Source organism: Lithobates pipiens, unplaced genomic scaffold, assembly GCF_037356315.1.
Source record: "Lithobates pipiens isolate NorthernLeopardFrog02 unplaced genomic scaffold, aLitPip1_a1.2 Scaffold_16, whole genome shotgun sequence".
In the NCBI taxonomy this organism is placed as follows: Eukaryota; Metazoa; Chordata; class Amphibia; order Anura; family Ranidae; genus Lithobates; species Lithobates pipiens.
The window spans coordinates 367,148,113-367,175,028 of NW_027507748.1; the positions used below are offsets into that span (position 1 = coordinate 367,148,113).

Genomic DNA, 26,916 nt, shown 5'->3' on the forward strand with positions numbered 1-26,916 from the left:
AGCTCTATGGCCAACAGCTGGAGAGCAGTCACCTGGAGTCACTACATCAGCACAGAAAACAAATAAAGGACCCAAAGTCAGTCATGTGAGTACCCAATTTGTGGTCTATGCTAAATTAGAGTATGGCACTTTCCCTGAGTGTTAAATAGTGAACATACTTTTAAACACATTTTTTGAACTTGCCTAGGGTGAACATTCCTAATATGAGCTGCTATTTACTAACACAACAGAAAACATTATGTTTATTTGAGCTGTAAGCCTGGAATAGCTTGTTGATATTAAAATGCATGGAACACAATATTTGCAAAGTACTGGCATTTGAAAAGTTTTAGTGACTGCTAAATAACATAGCGGTGAACCCTCTAATTAAATAGTCATGCTATACTATATTTTATAAGTCCCTCAACCATTAACCTGTTGGCTCTTAAAAAGAGATTTTGTTCTAAGATTGAATTCATCACAGGTCCCAGAAGACTGCCGGACCATTCAGAACAACAAGGAGAGGCAGAAGTTCCCTTGGCACTGTAAGGGGGGTCAGCAACAAATTTGTCCACAGGCAAGGTGGACATGATGGTCAGTCCTCAGGCAGGGCATCATTTCCTCTGTTTAGGGAGTTTGCCCATGCTATCCAGCCACAGCATGCAGAGGAGGTGGTGGACTGATTTACTAAACCTTCATTATCTTCCTCATCCTCTTTCAGGCAAGCAGAGACAAGTGTGAAGTGCCCTGTAGTTGCCAGGGTGGATAAACCTGCCTTCTTGACCACATCTATTCCTGCCATAGCCCCAACATCAGCCATAGAGGAGTCAGCTGAGTTATTTGACCACAGCCTCAGCCACTTGCACCTTGATGATGCCCAGCAATTATTGGATTCAGATGTTGGTTCTGAGGTTGAGGACGACAGGAACATGAGCCAAGAGAGAGGGAAAAACACTGGTAGACAAATTGACATTCATGTTCCCCTAGCCGCAGCATATTTCCAAGTTGTCTCCAGTGGTAATGATGATGATGATGAGGTCAGTGATGCGACTTGGGTGCCAGATAGAGCAGAGGAGGAAAATGAAGGTGAGGTGGCACAACCCCAAGGAGGCCAACATCAAGAAAGAGTAGAGAGCAGCTATCCTATTCCATCACATTCTGCAAATTTTATCTCCTGGCCCACTCCTCAAAGCTCAGCTGTCTGGGCCTTTTTCAGAACATCTGCAGCAGATCGCACTGTTGCTATCTGCAAACTGTGTCTCAGGCACATCACACGTGGCAAAAACATGGGCAGGGACTTAATATTTCATTAACAGCACACTGGGTAACGCTGCTTGCAACTTGAAAGAATGCAGGAAACAGCTCGTGCTGCAGCTTGTTGTGCCCCCACATCTCCATACAGCTGGTGGTGATGATGCCAGACCTGTGAGCTCTACCGCCTCCTCCTCCTCTGCCACCTCCATGCCCTCCTCTGCAGAATTGTCCTATGAACATCAGGTACCCTCTAAGCGTTCAAAGGGCTATTCCATGAATCAGGCTAAAAGTTGCCATTTAGTGCTTCAGCTGGTGTGTTTAGAAGACAGGAACCACACTGGAACAGAGATTATTGCAGCTCTGCAGGGACAGGGCCAGAGGTGGTTCACACCATGCCAGCTTGAGCCAGGAATGGTGGTGTGCGATAATTGCTCAAACCTCCCTTAGACAGGGAAAATTGACACATGGTGCAGTGTTTCCTAAATACGTACCCAGGGTTGCAAGATGTGCTAAAGCTGGCCAGAAGAGTCTGTAGCCATTTCAGGTGGTCATACACAGCCAGCGCTCAATTGGCTGAAATTCAGCGGGAATTCCACCTGCCCATAAACCGCCTGATTTTTGACATGCCCACCAGGTGGAACTCGGCAATGCTGAGCCGGCTATACATGCAGCAGAGGGTCATCAACGAGTACCTGTGCGAGTAGGCGCATTTACAGGCTGCCTCAGCTTTTTGTCCTCATGCCAATGGCTGAGTATTAAGGGCGCATGCACTGTATTGTCACCATTTGAGGAGGCCACAAGGATGGTGAGCCGTGACAGTGCATGCATCAGTGAAACAATCGCTGTTGTGTTCCAGCTGGAGTAGACTCTACATGGCATTATGGACAGGGCACTGGAGGCAAAGCAGCAGGAGGAAGAGGAGGACTTCCTTTCCTCTCAAGGCCCACTTTATCCAGACACCATCATTCCTATGCCACAGAACACACAAGAGGAGAGAGGGGAGAAGGATGAGGATTCTGGCACTTCCATAGGCTTCGGAGAAGAGGAGTAGTACGTGGCTGGGAGGAGGAAGTTCCAGATGCTGTCATCCTGAGTGACTCCTAGGAGTCTGCTTCTCAAGTCTCAGCAAATTTGAGGCGCATGGGCAACCTCATGCTTCAAAGCCTGCGAAAGGACCCAAGAATACGTGGCATAAAGGATGATTACTGGTTGCCAACCCTCCTTGACCACCATTATAAGGGGAAGGTCTCAGAACTAATCCCGTCCCCACAGAGAGTGCAGAATATAAAATCTCTTGAGGACATATTAAAGAGGATTTTATTTAATGTTTTTCCTGACTCCAGTAGGTTACAGTGTCTTGGAATATGTAGCTTTGAGTCTTCTGTTGGTCAAGAGAGGAGCGTTGGAGAAGGCGTCCCCCTAAGTGAGGCATTTTGGAATTTTTTTAGTCCTCGCTGCCCAGGGCTGTCAGCTTCCACATCCCATCAGCAGCGTCTGCATCACATGGTGGACAATTGCTTTGGGGTCAAAACAGAGATGGAGAGCTTTCCAGTTGACAATCCACTGACTTACTGGGTCATGAGAATAGACCACTGGCCAGAACTTGCCCAGTATGCTATTGAGTTGTTGGGCTGCCCTGCATCCAGCGTGCTTTCAGAATGGGCATTCAGTGCTGCAGGAGGTTTCGTTACTGATCATAGAATGCATCTGTCCACAGACTCCGTGGACCGTTTGACTTTTATAAAAATGAATCAGTCCTGGATTACCAGCTATGAAGCCCCTGATGCCGATGTCACTGTCAAAGTCTTTTTGAGATGTGGAATCTCTGCAGGACTTTGAGGCTGCCTAGCTTTGAGGGTGTTCAATCATTTCATCTGGAAGAATGTTTTTGGTATAGGTTTCATGGGCACAATTAACACCCAATTTAATTTTTTTTGGCTTTATAAATGCAATTATTGCTGCAGCAGATTCTAGACATGGTACAGATCTGCCACTTTACAAGTAGACTAATGCCGCGTACACACGAGCGGACTTTTCAACATCCAAAGTCCGAAGGACTGAGTCCGTCAGACTATCCGATCGTGTGTGGGCTGCAACTGACTTTTGACTCGCCAAAGTCCGAAGGACTTTAGAATATGGAACATGCTTCAAATTTTTCCGAAGGAACTCCGCCGGACCCGGTCCCCTTCGAAAAATCCGCTCGTGTGTATGCTACTCCGACGGACTAAAACCGACGCTAGGGCAGCTATTGGCTACTGGCTATGAACTTCCTTATTCGAGCCGAGTCGTACGTCATCACGTTCGAATCCGTCGGAGTTTAGTGTGATCGTGTGTGGCCAAGTCCGCTCAGCCGAAAAGTCTGTCAGAACTCCGTCGGAATTCCAGCAGAACTCCGACGGAACTCCTTCGGAAGTCTGTCGGACATAAGTCCTCTCGTGTGTACGGGGCTTAAGGTAACCCCCCAGGCATATTGAAAGGAATTTTTCATTTTTATGCTTTTACTTTAAAAATCAAAAAATCACTGCTCATTTAAAAATTAAGTTTTTCACAAACTTTTTTCTTTATTGATACGTGTCCCCCACGGCAGGACCTGGACCCCTATAACCATTGTATGCCCAATTACTTGCATATAAGCCTTCAAAATGGGCCCTTTTGATTTTTGATGCTTGGGTCCCATTGACTTTAATGAGGTTCCTTATTCGGGTGCAACCGAACAGGGGTCCTTTCGGCCCATCCCTAATCACCACAAGCACACAGATGATGCATGTCAGGTTCCAAGCTTAAAGTGATGCTGTCCCAAATAAATAAAAAAATTGCTAATACCCGCGTTTCCCCAAATTAAGACCTACCCTGAAAATAAGACCTACCGTGGTTTTCCAGGAGGGCTGAAATATAAGCCCTACCTCAAAAATAAGCCCTAGTTTCAAGTGGTTGTCCCCTCCTCTTCTCCTGCCTATCAGCGGGGGATCTCAACTCCCCTCCCTCTACAAAGCTCGGATTGCGGAAGAGAGCTCAGGTGGGCTATGTAAGCCCAGAGCGGCACTCAAATCTCCTCTTCTCCTGCCTGTCAGTGGGGGATCTCAGCCTCCTTCCCTCTGCAATGCTTGGATTGTGGAAGAGAGCTCATACGGGCTATGGAAGCCCAGAGCGGGACTCAGATCTCCTCTTCTCCTGCCTATCAGTGGGGGATCTCGGCCCCCCCTCCCTCTGCAATGCTCGGTTCATGAAAGAGAGCTCAGGTGGGCTAAGGAAGCCTACATCAGTGCTATAATAAGATACCTGACACAACAGATTACAGAAACACACACCATTCCCACAATATTCTACTGTACTAGAGAGGACTCTAGCAGTCCACAACCAATTTTACTTCACACAGGGGATTTCTGTCAAGCAGGGAGGGAGAGGGGTAGAGAAGACAACACATTAAATGGCAAACCCTACCCCAAAAATAAGCCCTACTGTTAAAATGAATATAAGAACCAGGCTTATTTTTGGTAAACATGGTAGCAGGTACACATGTAGACACCTAGCAGCAGCTTTCTTTGCCCCTCTGTGCCTCAATGTTGGTGCATTTTTTTTTTTGGGCAAAGCTATGGCACTTTCTGGTAGTGATTGATCTTTTCTACCTCTTGCCTCCCCCCTTTCTCTTTGGCCTGATAGAAAGCCCATTATAGTGATGGCCCAATAAGGAATACATGTAGGTGGGAAAGAATAGGCAAGCTGGAAATTTGGATTTTTGCTGATTCAGAAAAGCATAGCATTTGGGTATAGAAAGTGGTATGGTACACACACTTTATACTTGCTAACAGCTTTATACTAAAGCTAAAAATGTTTTTTTAAGTTATTACATTTTTTGCATTAGGGTAAACAATGTTTTATATTGCTTTGTCCTCCCCCATCCCTGTGTGAAGAGGAAGAGAGTGAAGAAGGGATCCAGCTCTGTGCATGGCTGCATCTCTCCTATTTTCCAAATGTTTACAAATGTTTGAGAGCAGGCTCTCAAATTTACAGACAACAAAACTTATTATCGGAAATTCCGATCGTGTGTACATAAGGCAGATGCACCAAAGTCCACGTATGCTTGGAATCAAGTAGAAGATCCGCACTGGCTATGGAACTTCATTTTTCTCGGCTCATCGTACATGTTGTACGTCACCGCGTTGTTGACGTTCAGAATTTCTGACAACATTTGTGTGACCGTGTGTATACAAGACAAGTTTCAGCCAACATCCTTCAGAAAAAAATCCATGGTTTTGTTGTCGGAAAATCCTATTGTGTGTACAGGGCATTAAAGTGGTGCAGCGTACAACAAATGTGTGTACCTGTCTAGAACTTCCACTTGAATTTGGCACATGCTGTGCCATTTTTAGAATTTGTGCAAAGCACTTTTGCAAAATCTGTCTGTGCCAGTTTCTCTCGCTGTATGCCAAAAGAGGGTTGTGCTTAATCAGCTCCACTTTTGTAAGATACAAACTGTTGGTATTTTATTTTTAATTTGGGGCATTCAAGCAACCCTTTGAATCTAAGATCAGTACAAATCAGTACAACCTCTGTTACTTTTCTTGATTTGGAGATCTTAGTATCAGCAAAGGGCCATTTGGTAACAATGTTATTTAGAAAGTCTTCAGCATCAGTCTCCTCTCTGTCTGAGGTCCCAAATAGTGTTGTCAATCCTGCCTGTTGTCCTACAGAACTTCACCTATCCCTCACCCCTATCACTCTCCACATGCACACATTGATTTCCTTTTTAGCAAAACAATACTGGTGCTTTGACTCCAAAGAACTTGCCCACATACACTGGTAAGAAAAGGGGTCTTGGCAGATGTAGTTTTATGAGCGTGTCTATGTCTATAGGAACTGAGCTACCAGCAGCTGCCCCTGAATGAATTGCACAAGCCTGGTGATGATGTCATGGGGAGAAATAAATTATATTTCTTCATACAAGAACATTGTAAAAGAAAAAAAAATGCTGGTAATTGCTCTAAATTGGGGGAGGGAGGTTGATGGTTAAATTTGGCAAATGTTTGGACATACCCTTTGAAGTAGCAGTACCTCATTTACCGATTTTCACTTCTCCATTCCTTTTTAGAGAAGCATAGTACCTTAAAGCAGAAACAATACATTCTTCCTTTGTAATCTAAACATGCGAGCCATTTGGCATTCCTTTTAATGCAGCAATTCCTTTCATACAGTATGCAGTAGGAGGGCAGAGCAAAACTGGTGTACATGTTTATAAAAAATTCTAAGCATACCCACAGTTTTAGTAACAAAAAGACAATTGAATATACACAGGGCTATGCAAGAAAGCCAATGCTCATGTTTGAAATTCTCCAAGCATAACCATTGGGGTGTTTGAAAAAAAACTCAATGTTAGGTTTCTGCATCAACATGCAAACTCATCCAAAAAAGGGTAAGGCCATATGAGTTTTAGGTGATATTGTATCCATTAATGAATCCCACATGTACTAGTAGGATTGCATAAGCAGCTGTTGTATTATTTTGTAATTGAGAACATATTATAGGGGTTATAGTAAACACTTGACTGGAAAAGTTACCTCCTTCCTGACCAGGCCTTTTTTTCGCAATACGGCACTGCGTTACTTTAACTGACAATTGCACGGTCGTGCGACACTGTACCCAAATAAAATGTATGTCATTTTTTCCCACAAATAGAGCTTTTCTTTTTCTGCCATAAAACATATCCCATTAAAAAAACTTTAAACATCAAATTTCTTCATCAATTTAGGCCAATACGTATTCTGCCTCATATTTTTGATAAAGAAAATTCCAGTGTATATTGATTGGTTTGCGCAAACGTAAGTGTGTACAAACTATGGGATATTTAAAAAAAAAAGGATTTATTTTTTACTAGCGATAGTGGCGATCAGCGACTTATATGGACTGCAATATTGCGGTGGACATTCTGACACTTGACACTTTTTGGGAACCAGTGACACTAATACAGTGATCAGTGCTAAAATGATTTGCTCTCACTGGCTGGAAAGGGGTTAGTCCTGTCAGGGTGCTAGGTGTTATCCTGGACTCTGGACTCTCCTTTCGGCCCCACATCCAATTACTTTCCAAAGCTTGCTGCCTCAACCTCTGAAACATCTCTAAACTATGTCCCTTTCTAACCAATGAAACCACAAAGCTCCTGATTCACTCCCTGGTTATTTCTCGCCTTGACTACTGCAACTCCCTCGTCATTGGCTTACCTTTAAATAGACTGTCCCCCCCCTTTAGTCCATCAATAATGCTGCTGCCAGGCTCATCCACCTTAAAAACCCCACAGTGTCTGCTACCCCTCTCTGCCAATCCCTCCATTGGCTGCCACTTGCCCAACTAATTCAATTCTAAATACTAACACTTATTCACAAAGCCATCCACAATTCTGCCCCCAGCTAAATCACCAGCCTAGTCTCAAAATACCAACCTAATCGCCCACTTCATTCTTCCCAAGACCTCCTGCTCTCTAGCTCCCTCATCACCTCCTCCCATATCCACCTCCAGGACTTCTCCCGAGCCTCGCCCATCCTCTGGAATTCACTACCCCAATCTGTCAGAATGTCTCCAAATGTATCCACTTTTAGGCGATCCATGAAAGCTTTCCTCTTCAGAGAAGCCTATCCTGCCTCCATCTAACAACTGCACTATTTTCTCCATGAGCTCATCCCCCACAGCTATTACCCTTTTGTATAACTTGACCCTCCTTCCTAGATTGTAAGCTCTAACGAGCAGGGCCCTCTGATTTCCCCTGTCTTGAATTGTATTGTATTGTAATGTCTGCGCTAATGTTGTAAAGCGCTGCGTAAACTGTTGGCAATATATAAATCCTGTATAATAATAATAATAATAGTCCTCAGGGGCGATGAAAGGGTTAACTGTGTGCGTGATCAGTGTTTTTCTAAACTGTGGGAGGTGCTTTTACTAGGGGAAGATGTGGCTCCTAGTCACTACTTTGCAAAGACATAGGATCCATGCCTTCCATCCTGTCAGAAAGGCAATCTGCCTTGCTTACATAGGCAGATTGCAGTTCTGACTCTTTGGCTGATGATCGGCGGGTTTCAGCGGACATGGAGCCTGGAGTACCTGCTGATTGGCTCCCTCCGTATGTTATCACAGTGGGAGGGAGCCGCCGGCCACGCGCATTCGTGCCTCCTACCCGGAAGTGCAGGATCACGTATACAGTTGTGCTCATTTATAATAAATGCCTTTGGCCGAATGCTAACCATGGGTGAAAGGAAAGTTTTTGTGTTATCATTCATATTCTCAATAATACAGAGAATATGAATGATAACACCAAAACTTTTCTTTCACTCATGGTTATTTATTATCAATCAACCGTGTTTACTCTTTTTAAATCATAATGGCAACAGAAACTACCCAAATTACCCTTATCAGAAGTTTATATACCCCAGTTCTTAATACCGTGTATTGCCCCCTTTAACATCAATGACAGCAGCTTGAGGTCTTTCTGGTATTTGTGGATGAGGCACTTTATCTTCTCAGATGGTAAAGCTGCCCATTCCTCTTTGCAAAAAGCCTCCAGTTCCTGTAAATTCATGGGCTGTCTTGCATGAACTGCAAGACAGCCCATGAAGTGGCTCCATGATATTGAGGTCAGGAGACTAAGATGGGCACTCCAGAACCTTCATTTTATTCTGCTGTAACTAATGACAGGTCGACTTGGGCTTGTGCTTCGGATCATTGTCATGTTGGAATGTTCAAATACGTCCCATGCATCCCTTGGTCTCATCACTCCAAATTACTTTGTGCCAGATGGTTTGAGGCTTGTCTCTGTGCTATTTGGTGTATTGTAAGTGGGACACTTTGAGGCATTTGCGTAGTAATGGCTTTCTTCTGGCGACTCGACCATGCAGCCCATTTTTCTTCAAATGCCTCCTTATTGTGCATCTTGAAACAGCCACACCAAGTCGAACCCTCCACCAAGACCGATAGTGAATGGAATAGATTCCCTGACTGATAGGATAGAACAGTATATAGATAAATATTTACAGCCAGCCGTACAAAATACAAGAGCCTATCTGAGAAACACCAAGCAAATGATACAGATCTTGGAAGAAATACCCAACGAAGAAGGACCCTGGATTATGTCCACAGCGGATGTTTCTTCGCTATACACTGTAATATTACACCACCAGACATGCGAAGCAACAAAATAGGGTATACGAACACATACCAAGTTACCTTGTGTCCAAAGAAAGTATCTTGTAAAATGTCTTGATTTGTGCTTAAAAAATAGCTACTTCTGGTATAATAGTGAGTACTACTTCCAAAGAACATAAGTTGCCATGGGAGCAAAATTGTGTGGCAGGCCTGTTCATGGCTCAATCAGAAGACGAAACCATTTTCACGAATACACCAGCACAACTCGTCATCTTTAAAAGATACATTGATGATATCTTCATCTTATGGAAAGGGGACCAGAATCAGCTGGTATACTTTCTTGAAAAACTTAACATCAATGATAGAAACATCAAACTTACTTCTTACAGTAAGAAGATTACATCTTTTTTAGATTTAGATATCATACAAGAAAACGGGAGGCTCATTCCAAAATCCTACTTAAAAAATGTGGATAGAAACAGCTATCTACCACTTGAGAGCTGCCACCATTGAAATTGGCTGTACAACATCCTGAAAGGCCAATTGATGCGCCTCAGACGCAACTGCACCAAAAAGATTGATTTTCTAGCCCAGGCAGATAAAATCGGACATAGATTTATCAAGAAAGGCTATGATAGCAAATATGTGAAAGAACAAATATCAGAAGTAGCTCAAATGGACTGAAATAAATGAATCAAAGACAGAGAGAAACAAGGGCCTAGGATGGATACAGTACTGTATAAAAGACATTGGCGGGTAGTCATACAGTCAAGACCCTGAGCCAGTTAGAATCCAAATGGATTTTTATATTAGACACTTTTACACCTCGGAGACTGAACATCAAATTTGATCTTAATTGCTTTATTAATGACTTTTAAACATTTGCTTGTATTATTTCTGTCACCTAGAGAGCACTATCTAGTTTCTTTCAATATGATGTCCTCCCCTCTCTCTCATTGCTCAGTTTCCCCAACCTTTCCTACTAGTAGCTGTCCCTGGATGTCCCATTTTACCACGGTATTTTATTTTTGCTTCTTTGTCACCTATTTATGTTGATCATTATCCCTATGATACTGCTTATATCACTTCCGGTGTCCCCATACCAACTTTATGTCTGACATGACACATTTAGAGTAATCTATGATCTCTATTTTGTGCCCGAAGTGTGTCCTATCATAAGTATTAGCATCATAATTACCCACTGTCCATCCCATATTTTATATTTTTATCATAGTGTGAAATATTTTTTTAATCTTCTGGCAAACCTTAAGACAATAGGAGTAAGATTGGGGTTGTAGGTGGTCATCTACTATATATCCACAACAAAATTGCTGCCATATAATAACTTATAATAAGTTGGCTAGTTTGATTTCCTCGACTGTGATAGGTTTCTCTAGTGTTGCTTTATGAGAGGTAGAAAGGGTAGTTAGGTAGGCGGATAGTAGAAAGAAGGTAATTTATGTAAGATTGGTGAGATTTATGTGGATTTTTGTATAAGTCAGAAAGCCGCTTGCCGAATTCTTTTATTATTTTTAGAGGATTACTGGAGTATGTATCTTTGGTCAATATCAGTCGCACTTGTTTAGGGGTGAAGACGTGCAAAGAAAGGTTCTGGTTTGTTAGCTTTCATATAGAGTTTATGGCGTGACCGGCGAGGCATTTTTTCAGCTGATTCAGAGAGGTAAAGGTCTAGTTATATATAAGCAGGCTTTTTCGAAGTCACGTTTGGTTGACGGAGATGGTGAGGTTTGGAAGGCCTCTAAGGTTGTGTAGAAAGTTTCTTTCTTTACATTGGTGGGAAGCTTGACTAATACACACACCTCTAATTACTAATTTATGTGCTTCCCATAACGTCAGAGGAGAGACATCGCAAGATACGTTGTTAGTCAGATAGTCTTTAATTGCTGTAGCTATGTCCAGACGGTGGGTTGGGTTAGTTAGTAAGTTGTCATTGATGTACCAAGAATGGCTGTTTGGTCTAGGGAAGAGAAAGAGGTAATGACTGCATTGGGTACAATATCCGAGGTCAGGATCAAAGAGGAAGTGCCAACGCTGACCAGGATGTGGTCAATACAAGAGAATTGTTTGTGAGGATGGGAGTAGTAGGCGTATTGTCATTTGGCTGGTTTCCGTTCTTGCCAGGAGTCAAGAAGGGAGTGCTGGTTTAAAAGCTGTTGATAGGTAATGCGTTGAACAGTGGTTGGGGCCAGGGATTTATCTAGGAGGTGATAGATGAAGTGGTTGGGGTCTCCACATATTAGTAGAGTCCCTCGTGTATGTGAGTTTATGACTGACAATAAGTGGGAGAGGAATGACAGGGGTTTCTTGTTGGGAGCCTAGTACAAGACTATCATGATTTTGCTGTCTAGTAGTAGGCTTCTGAGAAGAAGATAGCGTCCTACTGGGTCTCTGGTCTCCACCAGGAGTGTGAATGGAGTTGTACGGTGGAATGCCATCCGGAACCCCCCCCCCCCCTATTGCTTACTAGATGCCAAGGCTGTGTACACTTGCGGATATTGTTTACCGAAGAATTTGAAGGCAAACCACATGGGCTAAGAGCGAGGAGAATGAACAAAAGGCTTTGGTACGTTTGGTTTGGGAGTGGAGACCCTGTACGTTTAACGTTAGAATGTTCAAGGTCGCCATGGTGAGACTTGGATAGGAGATAGAAGGTTAAGGTAATAACTATTATGGGTGTGAGTTACCTCTCTAGGGAGTGTTGGGGGGACCAGGAGTAGGGGGGAGGAAAGGTAGGGGGTAGCTAAATGGGAAGAGAAGGTGTGAGTTTAGCTTGAAGTGGTGCTGTAGGGGAGGTGCTGTCCAATTGGTGGAGGGTGAAATTCTGTCCTACCAATGGACTTAAATGTGGGTCCTAGATGTACCCCAAAAATAAATGGTTGGTGCTACTGGAGACTAATGGGGCAACAGTGAGCAGTCTCCGGGACTGCGACAGACGATAACTATAAAATAAGAACAAAAAAAAAAAAAGGATTCCCAACTTGAAGCAGGAATTTAGTGGTTCCAGACATTTTGTATGTACTGTTCAATTATCAAGTACTTGCTGACTTTCAGTGTGGGTTAGATGGAGACCCATCTGCTTTAGCATGATGCGTGGTGTGGTGAAGGAAGGTGAAGTATAGTGGGGATCCCAGTGGGAATAGGGGTATTAAAGTAAATGGTAAAGTCAGCATCAGGAACCAATACAGAAGGTAGAGGCTAGCAGTATGCAACTTAAGGCAATGGTAAATGCATCATAGTATGAATCCAACATGAAACATAACGTTTTAACATTTGTGGAGGTTCCGGTACCCTCCGGCCTTTTGACAGGCCGAGGGGGGCAGAGACCTCTATTGCAGTAGAGAGTCATGGATCCCATACGCTCCGGGGAGAGCATAGACGTTAGGGCTCACCCCAAGAGTAGGCCGTTCAAGTAAGTCCTCAACTGGGGGATGGGGATTGGAGCATCAGGGGTGCACAAACTTATCATGGACAGACATTGTAGAAGTAAGATATGGTCAACTGGTCAGGTGGAGAATGGCAGAGCAAACTTACTGGGCAAGGGGTTTCACCCTCGTCAAGATTAGGAGAGTCAATTGGGGTGAAAATAGAGACCCAGAACAAATTTTGTGTCCCTGGGCTAGTCAGTCCATGGAGTTTCCTGGGGCAGGCCCCGGGGAGGTAAAGTGGCCTCTTTTATGAATTCCAGTTTGGTCTTGAGTCTTGATCCTCCTTTGAAGAGGTGGAGGCCGCATGGCGTCTGGATCCCTTGGAGGTGGCTTTGGTGGGGGTAAGCTGGAGGTCTTCCCTCGTTTTGATGAGATGAGACGAACCTTTATAGGAAAAGTAGACCGCAAAGGGGAAGTTCCATCTGTAAGTGATGAGATGCTGTTGCAGGATGAGCAGGATTGGCTTCATCTCTTTACGTTTGGAGAGGATGCGTTGGGAAAGGTCTTGAAAAATGTTGTAGTGGTGTCCTTGGAAGGCTAGGGCATCTTTATTGCATGCTGCCACCATTAGCTGTTCTTTGGTGCAGAAGTAGTGGAGCTTTACCACAATGTCCCGAGGAGGGACCTCTTTCGATCACAGGGCTAGGGATCTATGGATTCTGTCCATCTCCAGACGTTTGATCTGTATGGATGGAGCCAGCTCTTGAAAGAGTGCAGTGATGGTGGATTGGAGATCTACTATGGTCTTGAGATCCCCCTAATGCGAACATTAAATCTCCTTGCTCTGTTTTCAAAATCCTCCAGGCCAGCCTGGAGGGTTATATTCTCTTCACGGAGGGCCTCCATGTCTTCTGCATGGTTGTGTGTGAGGATGTCCAGGTGTGCTTTAGGACTGTGGTGTGCCTGCCCACCTCTCTGATTTCACGGGTCAGCTTCTCAGTAATGGTGTCTGAGGTATTCCTGAGAGCTCTGGTGAGCATTTTTTCTATCCGTGTCAGTAAGTCTGGCAGTGTCCCATCATGCTGTAAGGTTATGGGAGTCATGTCGTATTCATTGTCTGACTCACCGCTCGCTGTAGCTGCTGGGAGTCTTGTCCCATTCTGTGAGTACAGCGTTTGCTGAGTGATTGACCTGGTGGTGTAGGATGGCGCCATCTTAGAAATAGCTTGCGCCAGTACTTCTCTGATTGACTTAGGCTTCGTTTTAAAAAACATGTCGGTGGGTCTAGGGAGTGTGTGGAGGTTGCCGTTTGGATTGCGGGCATCGGGAATCAGTTTCATGGCTGTCTTGGTCCTGGCAGATGCGGAGCTCTAGTCAGTCACGACTGCCTCAAGTGGCTCCGTGCATGCACCCCACAAATATAAAACTTTAAAGGTAATCCTACACTTTTGAAACAGAGTTTTCATATTTTTACATATGCCAGTTATGTTTGATTATCTCTTAGGGAAGACTTATATAGTTCATATTTTTCCTAATTAATGTAGTTCAAAGTTTCATGTAGGTTCCAAAAAGTAAACACATTTACGAAAATATCTAAGGACCTGTTTCGACAGGCTTTTGTTTACTCCAAAACTTTTTCTCTCCTCATACAAGTCTATGAGAATGCAAAATCAGCTTGAAGCAGGCCAGATTTAAGTTGGAAGATGATCAACTACATGTCAAATACACCTGTCAATGTATTCTCTATGATCTCAAAAGCTACTCAAATTGATGTCAAAAACAAGATCGTGTAGACACATCCCAAAGCCCTTCAACCCAGTTCTAAATATTCAACTTTATTGCAAATATGTCAGCACAATAAAGTGAGAATATTTTATGGTACAAATTCAGATGGAAACAGTAACAATTGAAAACTGGAATTTTCCTGACCAGTGGGAAATTGTTAGCACAGATCATTTATATAGCATGTCTTCCCCTCACTGCCTTCATCCGCCCTATAGCAAATTCTCATCATGAGTATTATAAAAAAAAATGTTTGCCAGAGTCTGCAATTGCAAATACTATTATATATACTAGTGTTATTAGAATCCATCAAGTACTGTTTCCCCCGCCACACAGATCATCCCCCCCAATGTCCTCCTCCTCCAGCCCCTGTGTTCTTCGGACCCCTGTCCTCCTTCTCCTCCCTTCTGTGTGCTCCTCCTCCGCCCTCCTTGTCCCCCCCATAGATGGCTTTCATTCAATACCGCCGGATGCTGTGGGATATGTGTCAGGATGGAGAGTGGAGGAAGGGGCCAGTAAATTTAATTTACCGACTCCTTCCTCTTCTGAATTGAATACAGTGAGCAATCGCTCCTGTGTCCTGTAATAACTAAGCAGAATAAACTGTGTTTACTCTTCTTCAGTTTATGAATGAAAGAGAGCCTCTGTCTCCTGTCCACTCATTTTCAATGCTGAAGCTGCTGACAAAGGGACTGGGGAATCTGTGTCCTCAGTCCCTTTCCCTGTCTCAAAGGGGAGATGTCAGAGGTTGGTTTAGACCCCTGATATCTCACCAAAGCCCACTGACAGGGCTGATAAAAGAAAACATTTGCAACAAATATTACAAAATTAAATTGTAAAAAAGTGCTAAAAATAAAATTGGGTTAAAAAAATAATATAAAGTGAAAAACTACTAACACCACCCCCGCCCTATGGACACTGTCCACAGTCCCAACCCCCCCCCCCCCCCCCCAAAAAGCATTGTGAAAAAAAATACATAAAAATGACATCATCCACTGCTCTACTGACACTGTCCACTGCCCAATTGACACCTTCCACTGCCCCATAACTCTCCCTCCCACCCCTTCCCCAGAAGCACTGTAAAAAAATATTAAAAAAAATATTAGATTAAAAATAATAATTAAAAATGTTATAAAAAACTAAATTGTAAAAGATAATAGATAATACAATAATAAAAACAAAAAACTGCTGACGCTGTCCACTGCCCTACAATCACTATACATTACCCCCCCCCCCCCCCCAATCATTGTGAAAAAAATAATAGAAACATTTTAAAAAATAATAAAAAAATAAAATTGTAAAAAAGAATAAAAATTCGGACACAAAAGCATTTTGAACAAAAAAAAAACCCTAAAAAAATGTAATTGTAAAAAAATAAAAAATAAAGAACTACTGACACTGTCTACTGTCACCATCCTGCACATACTATCCACCGCCGTACAATCCACACTTCTTGCCTGTATACATTTTACCCACCTATATACACTGTGCACTCTTCTCCTGCACATAATACCAACCTCCATACACTCTGCACATAATACCCACCTCCATACACTCCATACTCCTCTCCTGCACATATTATCTACCTCTATATACTCAGCACTTCTCTCCTGCACATACTACCCACCACCATACATTCCATACTCCTCTTCTGCACATAATTCCCACCAGTATACACTCCACACTTCTCTTCTGCACATACTACCCACCTGCATACACCCAGCACTCCTCATCTGCACATACTACCCACCACCGTACACTTTATACGCCTTTTCTGCACATACTACTCATACACTTCCCACTCCTTTCCTACACATCCAGTGTCCTACACTCCACACCCCTCTCCTACACATACTACCCACCTCCATACAATCCACATCCCTCTCCTGCACATACTACCCACCGCCGTACACTCTACACTGTACATTCCTTATTTAACATTACCACATTCTGCACTAAGTCATCTCAGATTCTATTAAACCACAATCCTTTAAGCCACACCCAATATTTCACGCACTTTAAGACGCACTCAATTTTTTTATCATTGCCTGAGGCCCACTTTTTTATCTTGCACACGGCCCACTCATTTCATAATATGCCCCCTGTCAGTGCACTGCGCTCCACTCCCCCTATGGAGGTGCCGCATAGTCCCAGCAGCGTGGCGTCACTCATGATTGGAGGCAGGGTGGGAGGATTTAGAAGAGCTGCTACTGGCGCTGCCATCTGGAGGAGCCTGGCTCTAGCTGAAGTGTACACAGTGTGTATACTTGCTCTGCAAGTAAGCAGAATAGCAGATATTTTTCACTGAATCTCAGATTAATAAATTAACTGGCTGGACTGGGGGAGGGGAAGAGGCTGAGAGGAGATTAATGAACAATGTTATTTAAAAGCTAGTTTGGCTGTACTTCTCCTATGGATCACAGGAGTGCAATTAGTTTTGCACTCCTGTGACCCGTTTTCACCAGAGAGCAGGCTGAAGTCCACTCTCTGCTGACGTCACAGATGTCAGTCCAGGCACTGCGTCATCCCAACAATAGGGGTCTGGATCCTCCAGGTGCCATGACTGACACCCATCTCAGTGAGCCGCTGAGAGCCTGAGACGGCCGCCCCGCCCCCTCCACAGTTCAGCACTGAAGTGAGCAAGAAGGGAGAAGAGCAGAGAGCTGGGACTGACAGCCTAAAGCTCTCTGCTCATGGAGCTGTGAGAACTGAGCAATCGGCAGTGTTAGATCGCTCGGTTCTCAGTGCAGAGGTGCCGGGGGACAGATGAAGCAGCATCCACCAAGGTAAGTATAAATCTGCCCAGAAAAAAAATTCCCTTACTTATCTTTTAAACATCATATAAAAACACATACAGTACCAGAATAAATGTCAACAAGAGGATGCACTTTCTGAAGTGATCAATAGCCTTATTGTGATAACCAAAATACATGTAGGATAATAAAGTCAGACCTAACATACAGGCTCTATCCAATATAAGAACCTTATGTCCAGGGCAGCGAGTCCTACAGTATCAGTAGCCTATTACCTAAAACCCTATACTTCAGGAAATGGGAGAAGTTATACAATATTGTTAAAATAAGCTGTAGATCCACGTTTTTCGATTACACAGAGATTTAGAGAAACGGTACTTGCAGAGGGTTATTTCAGTGCCTCCAAACACAATACCTCAAGCTCCCTGCTCACAGAAGGTTTTTTACCTTAATGCAGGGAATTCATTAGGGTAAAGAAACCTTCTACCTTTAGGGTCCTTCTCTGGTTAGGTTAGCAGAGCCCCCATGCTCCTCCAAAAATTTATATTAAATCAGTATTTCTCTGGGTTATTCTGTTATACAATAAAAGAGTCCTCAAATCATTTAACAGATATCGGATCATATATTACACTAGTTTTCTGGAATTTCTGTTCAATAGCATATTGCTATTTGTCATAAAATTCAAAGCTTGTGGTGTTTTGTGACGTGAAAAAGATTGGGAACCACTGTGCTTTATAGACACATACAGTTATACTTATGTTGTTTGTCACCTGTAAAAATAAGATAGACAGTTAAAGTGTTTGTGAAGCCAATATTTTTTTTTCTATAGTTCCCTCTGATATATACTGTAGAAGTAAGCTCCCCAGTGCATGTAATTTCTAAAAATATGCAGTATAATTGCTTACTTCAGAGCGCAGTTCGGTGCTCAATTGACTGCCCGCTGGTCTCCTCTCCTGATGCGATAGCTGCAGGGGGAGGTGCTGGGAAACCCCCCTGCTGACATCAGCCGAGATGAGGAGAGGAGAGGAGGAGACCAGCGGGCAGTCACGTGAGTGCCGAATGGCGCTCTGAAGTAAGCAATTATACTGCATATTTTTAGAAATGACATGCACTTGGGAGCTTACTTCTATATATCAGAGGTAACTATAGAAGGAAAAAGCTGTTATTTTTAGTGCAGGAGGGGAGGATCGGGGAACTGACAGGCAGAGAGGGGAGGGGGGAGGATGACAGAGGAACACATAGGAGGACAGGAGGGCTGCAGCTGACGGAGGCACGTACTCTGACCACAGTGTCACAGTGTCAGCTCAGCAGCCCTGATTATCGTGGTCAGTTTACAGGGGGGAGGGTTTAGCCAGGCAGGATCAGCCAGGTATTATTGATACAGGGGGGTAAATGACCCAGTACAAGCACTGTGCTCTATAACATGCTTTAAGGGGACAGGATGATTTTATTTTTATTTTTTGGGTTAACAAACACTTTAACCTAAATGTAATGTCTGACTAGGGTGCATGCTAGTGGGGCAATATGCTCAAAGAATATGAAAGAAAATCCCTGATTCATTATAACTTCTATGACAGCCACAGCATGCAGTATTTGGAAACAGTTACTGCTATGAATTATTAATAAATATTCCATCACCTGCATGTCATGCTGACAAAATCTAATAGTGTACCACCATTTTGGAATGTGCTATCTAATAAAGGAAAATAATTCTAATCTCTTGTTGGACATGGCCAGCTGATGTATACACTGGTACTGGTCACACAACAACAGAGTTTAGTTTGATTGCTCATTTTCAAATGATAAGATTTTTTTTTTTTCCACTCTGCATGCCTATGTGCTGGGAAGTACATATTTGGAGGGTCTCCTGTAGGCAATAAGACATTGCAACTATTTTTGTCTCTGATCATTCCCTGGTAAACAACTGAGAATTGCCCAAATGTTTCAACCAGATGCATTTCTTATTCAAGCAAACCTCCCCACGATCCATACTGCATTCATTTGCATGCCATGCATTATAATATGATTTCATGTTTTTTGCTAGACCCATTAGCACTTTGTACTAATGTCCTTTAATGTATAGGGATCTCTTTATTCTGTGCTACAAGGTGGAATTCATTTGGTATGCCATAAAACAAAGTGACCGACCAAACATCTATGAATGTGTCCAGTATTTCCCACTAAAGCCTTTATAGATTTACATAAGAGGATGCACCGAGTGTGATATACAATAACCTATATCATATAATCAACTGTCATTGCTGGAATTACACAAAGCTGATGAAAGCTTATATCTACTCTTTGTTACAGGCAATTTTCTTTCTTTTTTTTGCTATGCTAATAAATAAAACACATTCATATTGAATGGTTTTGTGCCTTAGTTGTTACGTATGCACTGTTAACATCAGGTTGAAGACTATAGCTTTTACTTACTTCAAAAATAAATATAAATTAAAAATACATTCAAGTAACACTCTTAATCTATTCAAGGTAACTGCATTGCGAGAAATGCCTACCACATGTTAGTATTGAATAAACCTAACAATATGCTTTATTTTTGTTGCTTTCTTCAGTTTACCAATCTTAAACAGTAAAAACAATGCTTGAAATTTCCTAGGCTACAGCTTTAAAAGATGCATTGGGGCTTATGCTCAACATCCCCTAAGCCGACCATTAGAGGGTCACTCCACTATGTGCAGGCACGGTACCACTGCTGTTGCTGAGCCGCAGACAACTCCCAACCTTCCCACTCCACTGCCTCTCCCACTGAATCAGCTGTGTCTAACACTGTGCAAATCCATTATCCAGCATCACTAGAGGGAGCAAAGATTGTAAGGAGGAGGAGAGGCACAGTGCGGCAGGAGAAGTGAAGGGGAGAAAAATGGAGGGAAAAGGAAGAAGAAGGGATGAAAAGAAAAATAAGCCAAGGGTTATAATGGGGAGAATTTGGTAATAGGCAGTTCACAGCAGATTGGTTTTCTAGGTGCCCCCCAAACTAAACACCTGCCAAATGTCCTATACACTCAAATACCACTTTCTACACCTCTGACAATGTGAATCAATACACAGTGGCAAAATAATATATATACGGTATATATATATATATATATATATATATATATATATATATATATATATATATATATATATATATATATATATACACACACACACACACACACACACTTCCTTAAATGACTATCACCCTGCACTAAATGTACACCTTCCTAAATATATCAAGGTAGTAGTAAATTAACCTTTATATTAAATCCAGCCTACTCTTGAATATAATGTAAATGAAACATATTTACAAAAGTCACATGATGAAATCAAAGCCACCATTTGCTTCTTTCCGTCATGTACTCAACACTATAATGATAACATGTAAACCATGCATTGAGTGTGTTTACTATGCTCATGATAGACATGCTGCAAGCATCTTATGTGATATAAAATGTTATATAAACCCATGCACACATAATAATATGAATATTTCTAACAATGCATGCCTAACGTTCATATATATGAGTGCAGACAGAAATGTATAGCAAAGTATGACCAATGTCCCCTGCTGCCTCTTAACCACACACTCAAACAGCACACTCACCCCACAGCCGGCAGCAGGAGCATGTGAGGATAGGAGAGTCAGCAGCACAGTGAGGCTATGTGTGTATGTGTATGTCTCTGTACCAAGGAGTCCTGCAGCTGCTAACTGTGCAAAATACATCACAAAAGCAGACACCCTCCCCCCAGACCAACTGTGACGTCTACATGGGCAGATTAACCTCCTATATGCTGAGCCTCCGCCAATTACCCCCATATGGAGCATCAACACTAGGAAGCTCATCCCCAGTTGTGCACTGCAGAATATTAACTCTCTCAATGTTGAATATGAATGCAAGATCAAAAAAAATAAAAAATCTATGCAGAATGTATATCAAGCCAAGTGGAGACATTATTCCAATGTCACTAAAGGCAACAGTCTTCTTCTCTGCCTGAAGAAGATCAGGGAAAGACATGACTAAATGTTAATCCTGGATTAACAGTTATAAGGTAATGCAGTCACTTGAATGCGGAATCCACCATCAGAATCATGAATGAAGAGACCACTGGTCTGTAGCCAGGATACAGCAAAAGGATTTGCTGAAGGAAACGTCAATCACATATGAGTATGAGCTCTCCTCAGCACCAAGAGAGGTTACTATGGTGACAGCCAATAGGCTTTTAATATAAGCTCCATACGCCTAGTAACTGAATCCCACAAACCCAATGAATAGTAGGTGTAAGACGAAGCTAGAGAAAATATGTCTGGGTCAATACCCTTATATAAGATTCATTTTAAAGAATGCAACATGCTTTATTTTTATCTTTAGCTGCAATATTTATTGTTATTTTTAGTAGACAGTGCTTAATAATTTTAAATATTAATATGGCACTTAATCTACATATGAAATCAGTTTAATAACAGTGCAATTAGATATAATGTACAGGAATACTTAATAGACAATCAGGGTTTCGTTTGCATTTGTCTACATCAGTCTTTTTTCTTTTTTGTTGTGCAGGCTGTTGCATTTACTTTCTATTTAAAACATTTTGTTAATAAATTTAAATAAATAAATATCAGCTGCTGCATAAATATATTAGCTAACAATTATTCACAATATGACCCAAACTGTTGTAATGTCAATGTATTTTGTAGACTAATCTGAGTATTGCTAAATATAAAACTGACTCCAACAATCTAAAATATTTCACCTGAAACCTGAAGAACAAGGTCTTTTTTTTTTTTGCAAATAGATTCAGCTTACCCAAGCTAATAAAAAGCCTGCTCTTCACATTATCTTTATCATTTTCAGAGGATGATCTTAATACGGTTATTATTTCCTAGTCCAGATGATCCAGATGATTATTCCTAATCATCCTAATCATTCCTAATCATATCATCACCTGGTCCAGATGATTATTGCAATAAATATTATAAACAGTTGCACCTTTTCTGTGTACAGGAAGTCCCTGAGTTATGAACATCCGAGTTGCGAACGACTCCTACCTAAGAAAAATGGCGGCGGCATTAAGTCACTGCCGGCTGCTTGCGCTCCACGCTGGTCCTGGAAACTGCCGAGTAGCCATCTTGCAAAAGGGGACACATCTCACACTGCAGTACTACATGTACTGCACGCCCCACATACAGGACTGCATGTCCAAAAAGTGACCGGAACACCCCATATTGCACAGCCAGAAGTGCCTGGAACCTATGGAGCTGGTGAGATTACAATACTGTTCTCTTGGCCACTACTATATGCCCTTTACTTGTACCTGTAACTTATATGATAGCTGGACTGTGTTACTGTACATTATATCCCTGTGTCCCAGCATGAGCTCATGTCATCTGCCTATGTGGAGCTCCCATTCAATCGTATGTGGTTTTTATACCTTTTATTGTTTATACTGTACAGAATGTACAGAATGTAACTATCCTTCTGGGTCTCTTTTAGCCCTGTTTTTTGTACTGGATCCCATGCTGCTGGACGGCTCTAAGGACCACTGATGCTGCGGGCTGAGGACACACAACAAGCGGGCATAGCCAACTGATGAGCCTTATATCTTGCCGTCACAGTGAGTGTTTTCATACAGTACTTGTTTTATTAGAATAAATTGGTAATAAATTGGCTGGCTGCTACACTTTTTCTCTTCTTGTTGTAGTTTTCTATGTAGCACCTTGGGGTTTAGTCAGGAAGTTCCTCTCAAATTTATTTGCCAAGAGTAGTTATCTTGGTTGATTGATAGAGATCTATTGATTTCTCCCTAAGTTTGGCCTTGGTGCGCTTTTCTCTTCTACCACTAGGTGGCTGGGTGGTACTAGATATGAGAAGGGCAACCCAAGATCAGGTTATGAGTATATGGGGTATCTCAGCCAATGGGCAGGACGTGTGTCGTACTCCCCAGGCTGCTAGGCCGGAGATTGGGCATCTGGCTGCCAGGCTGTGTGATGGCCTATCATAGAAGTAACAGAGCAGTGCAGGCTTGGGATTGCAGCTTGCAGTCCAGTCAAAAGTGACGGTTCTGTCGTCTGGAGAATCTGCCAGTGGTCGGAGGTAAAAGTGAAGCTGTTGCCACAAAGGGACCAACCACCTTTACCAGGGATCATAGTGAGTAACTGAAGAAAGTACCGGAACCATATTCTCACCGAACGGGCACGGTGGAGAATCGGGAAACTTCAGGCGGTGATCAAGTCAGGGACCCAACCTGCGGAAGAGATGCTTGCAAAGCCACCTTGTGGGTCAAGCCAGGGACCTTGCCGGTAAGCAGGGGTGAAGCTTGAGAAGTATCTGGAGTGCCAAGCTAGGGACCCATCAGAGAAGCAGGGGTGACGCTTGAGGGGATACCACCGCAACCTTGGAGGCGCTCAAGGGATTTAGAGTGAGTGAATCAGAGGGTCTAGTGAGAGACCGGAAGCCCAGTGTTGGAGAACTACGAGAGGCAGTTGTAGTGAAGCTGAATGAACTGTTACATTTGAGTTAGGAACTGTTAAAGGACTGTTACCATAGGAGACAGCGTTCCTGCATGTGCAGATGTGGTGCCTTGCTGGGGCCTTTCCCTGCACGGCTATCTTCCTATTGACGTCTCGGAGTCTGCCAATTGAATCTATAACTATTGAAGGGTGTCCTGGCCCTAACCCTCTGTAGCACTGGTTTAGTATTGCCTGTTTGGAGAATTCTGCAGCTTGTGTTGTTCCCATCGCCACCCAGTCGACTGAGACAGCGATCAATCTACCAATTGCTGGAACGAAGATATATCAAGTGTATCTAATGGTGAGAGATCTTCTGGCATCCTTATGTAAGTGGATCTTGCTTAATCCTGCTAGGTCCTATTTACCGCTAATGCAGCTTTATTGGAAGGTGGATCACCACACCTGTTAATCTTTATTACCCTGTGACACTTTGAGAAGATACCCCTTTCCATTCTGTCGATTACAAATACTGCTTCAAAAAAGTATGAGTACTCAAACACAGGATTTAAAAGGACCCAACGCTGTCAGACTGTGTGTGTGTGAATAGAATTCCCACTGCCCAGTGGTTAGCTAGAACCTACAAGACCTAGATAGGCTCTTATAGTCAGTAATATCACTTTTGGGAAATTGTTGAACATTATTTTTGTATTGTGCAACTGACAGTTTAGTTCACCACTCACTCAGTGCATTTCAGGCAAGGGATCTCACTGGCGGTTAAAGTGAACGAACACCAATCCTGTTTTAATTTACTGATGTACAGTTGTATTATATCATTACATTTAATATTGGTATTCTGTTAATCAGTTTCTCTTTTCAGGGCGTATTGCTAGTTTTAATAAAGCCCAGCTAAAAGTTTAAATAGTGTCTTGGTGTTACTTGGATCCAGGTGAGCATGAGTCATCACTGGTGTGGGACAGAAGACCCGTATAATACAGCGGCCCTTCCTGGGGTAGCGCTTTCCCCCAAAAGTACAAAAAGGACTGTCAAAAGAAATAAAACCTATTTTACATCCAAGAAGTGTCTGGCGCCCAATGACTTTCACCATCTTTGCCCACACTATGCCTCACAACCCACTACATATTGAAGTGGTCAGCTATCTTTGGCCTTGGAGGTCCTCATTAGACTGGACAAGACCAAAGACCTTGCTACATCTAGAGTGCACGTCATTCCACATTTTTTGTCTTTAACATGCCAAAAAACAAATCTGATGCAAGTGCTGGTGATACAACAAAGCAAAGAAAAACCATCACCATGGAAAATAAAGTAGAGATAACAAAGAGATCAGAAAAAGGTGAAACTCCATCATCTATTGGCAGGACATTAGGCTACAATTGGTCAACAATCGCAACAATTTTAAAAGATAAAGTTAGAATAATAGAGCATGTGAAAGGCCATACCCCGATGAATTCTACGATTATTACCACGCAATGCAGTGGTTTAATTGTTGAGATGGAAAGACTGCTGACAATTTTGATAGAAGACCAAAATCATTGTAATATGCCTATCAGTCTTTCTTTAGTCCAAGAAAAAGCTTGAAGCCTTTTCAAAGATTTTAAAGCTGCTCATCCAACAAGCAAAGACAATTGCAATGAAGAATTTGTTGCAAGTGGAGGTTGGTTCAATCGCTTTAAAGAAAGAGCAAATTTGCATAATATTACAGTTCAAGGTGAAGCAGCGAGTGCCGATGTAAGTCCTGCAAATGATTTTCCCGAGTTATTGAAAGATATTATTGACAACGGAGGTTATATGCCAATCAAAGGACAGCCTGACTATATTACTTGGGGGTAATGCATCTAGGGATTTAAAGCTCAAGCCTTTGCTAATGCATCACTTCTTAAATCCCAGGGCACTAAGTAATGTCACTAAGGCATCCCTTCCTGTTATTTGGAGGGAAAATTCAAAGGCTTGAGTTACAGCTTTAGTCTTTGAAGATTGGTTTTGGAACCATTTTGTCCCTGCTGTTGAAGGTTATTGTTTGAGGGAAAACATTCACTTCAAAATTCTTCTTCTCCTTGACAATACCCCTGGACATCCAAACTTTAGCTGACATGCACCCCAATGTAAAGGTGGCATTTCTACCCCCAACATCACATCACTACTTCAGCCAGTGGATCAAGGAGTCATAGCCTCCTTTAAGGCCTATTATTTACGGAGGACATTCTCAGAAGGTGTCAGGGTTACCCAAAAGGATCAGATGACCTTAAAGAGTTATGGAAGAATTATCACATTTATGATGCCATCAAAAATATTGCTGATGCTTGGGATGAAGTGAAAGAAACAAATATGAGAGGAGTTTGGAACAAATTGTGCCCCCAATTCACACAAGTACTTCTGGGGTTAACAAATTAAGAAATAGCTACAACTAGGCAAGCTGTGGTTGCTATTGGTAATCAACTGCATTTGGACATCAGACAAAAAATGATATCACGAGTTACTCGACTCCCATGGCAAAGACCTTACCAATGAAGACCTTATTGAAATAGAGCAGCAGATGATAGCATTTAGGGAAGAAAACCAGGACCTCCAAAATTTAAAAAGTTTTCTACAAAACAGCTGATGCTTTTCATCTCATTGCAGCAGGAAAGACAAAGTTAGAGGAGCAAGATCCTGATACAGAGAGGTTTACCAAAGTTTACGGTACAGTTACTGAAGGCCTGAGATGCTACAGGGCTATTTATGATGCGATAAAGAGAAGCTCTGTGCAAACATCCCTTGAGGTCAAATTCAAGAAACTGAGTCCAGTAGCTGAATCAGATTCTGACTCTATAATAGCAGTCCCATCCTCTTCAACAAGCCCATCATCCTCTATCACAAATGTTTAAGGTTGTAGTGTTCTGCCCAGTATTTGAAAATTTTTAAGCATTTACATGTATCTGCATCTACATGCACAGGTAAACATGAATAATATGTTAAAGCAAACGCCTGTCTGTATTTATTTATTAGTTTTGGCTAGTACGTACAGTACTGTGTGTTGTGGGGTTAGAGCCACTGAGGTTTTTACTGCTGTCTGTATCCGCATTAGATGGATTTAATCTCACTTCCCATTTCTGAGACTGGAGTTACACTTAAAAAAGTTACTGTTCAGACTTACAAACAAATTAGACTTAAGAACAAACCTACAGTC

General features: G+C 42.5%; 1 protein-coding gene and 1 long non-coding RNA gene across 3 annotated transcripts in view; one reads left to right on the forward strand and one right to left on the reverse strand.

The window, feature by feature from the left end:
• Window positions 1–21,038, reverse strand: part of LOC143982936 (CYFIP-related Rac1 interactor A-like) — a 97,547-nt gene extending 76,509 nt beyond the window's left edge. The window contains exon 1 of one of the 2 annotated variants that reach the window (XM_077482087.1): window positions 20,889–21,038. The gene's annotated coding sequence lies outside the window, so the exon portion shown is untranslated. The remainder of the gene's footprint in view (window positions 1–20,888) is intronic. The other variant, XM_077482086.1, reaches the window with a different exon arrangement.
• On the forward strand, window positions 1–26,697 carry LOC143982937 (uncharacterized). Its single transcript, XR_013274543.1, has 3 exons — window positions 1–85; window positions 22,777–22,897; window positions 24,610–26,697. It is a non-coding gene; the product is annotated as an uncharacterized LOC143982937 (long non-coding RNA).
• The last annotated feature ends 219 nt before the right edge of the window (window positions 26,698–26,916 follow it).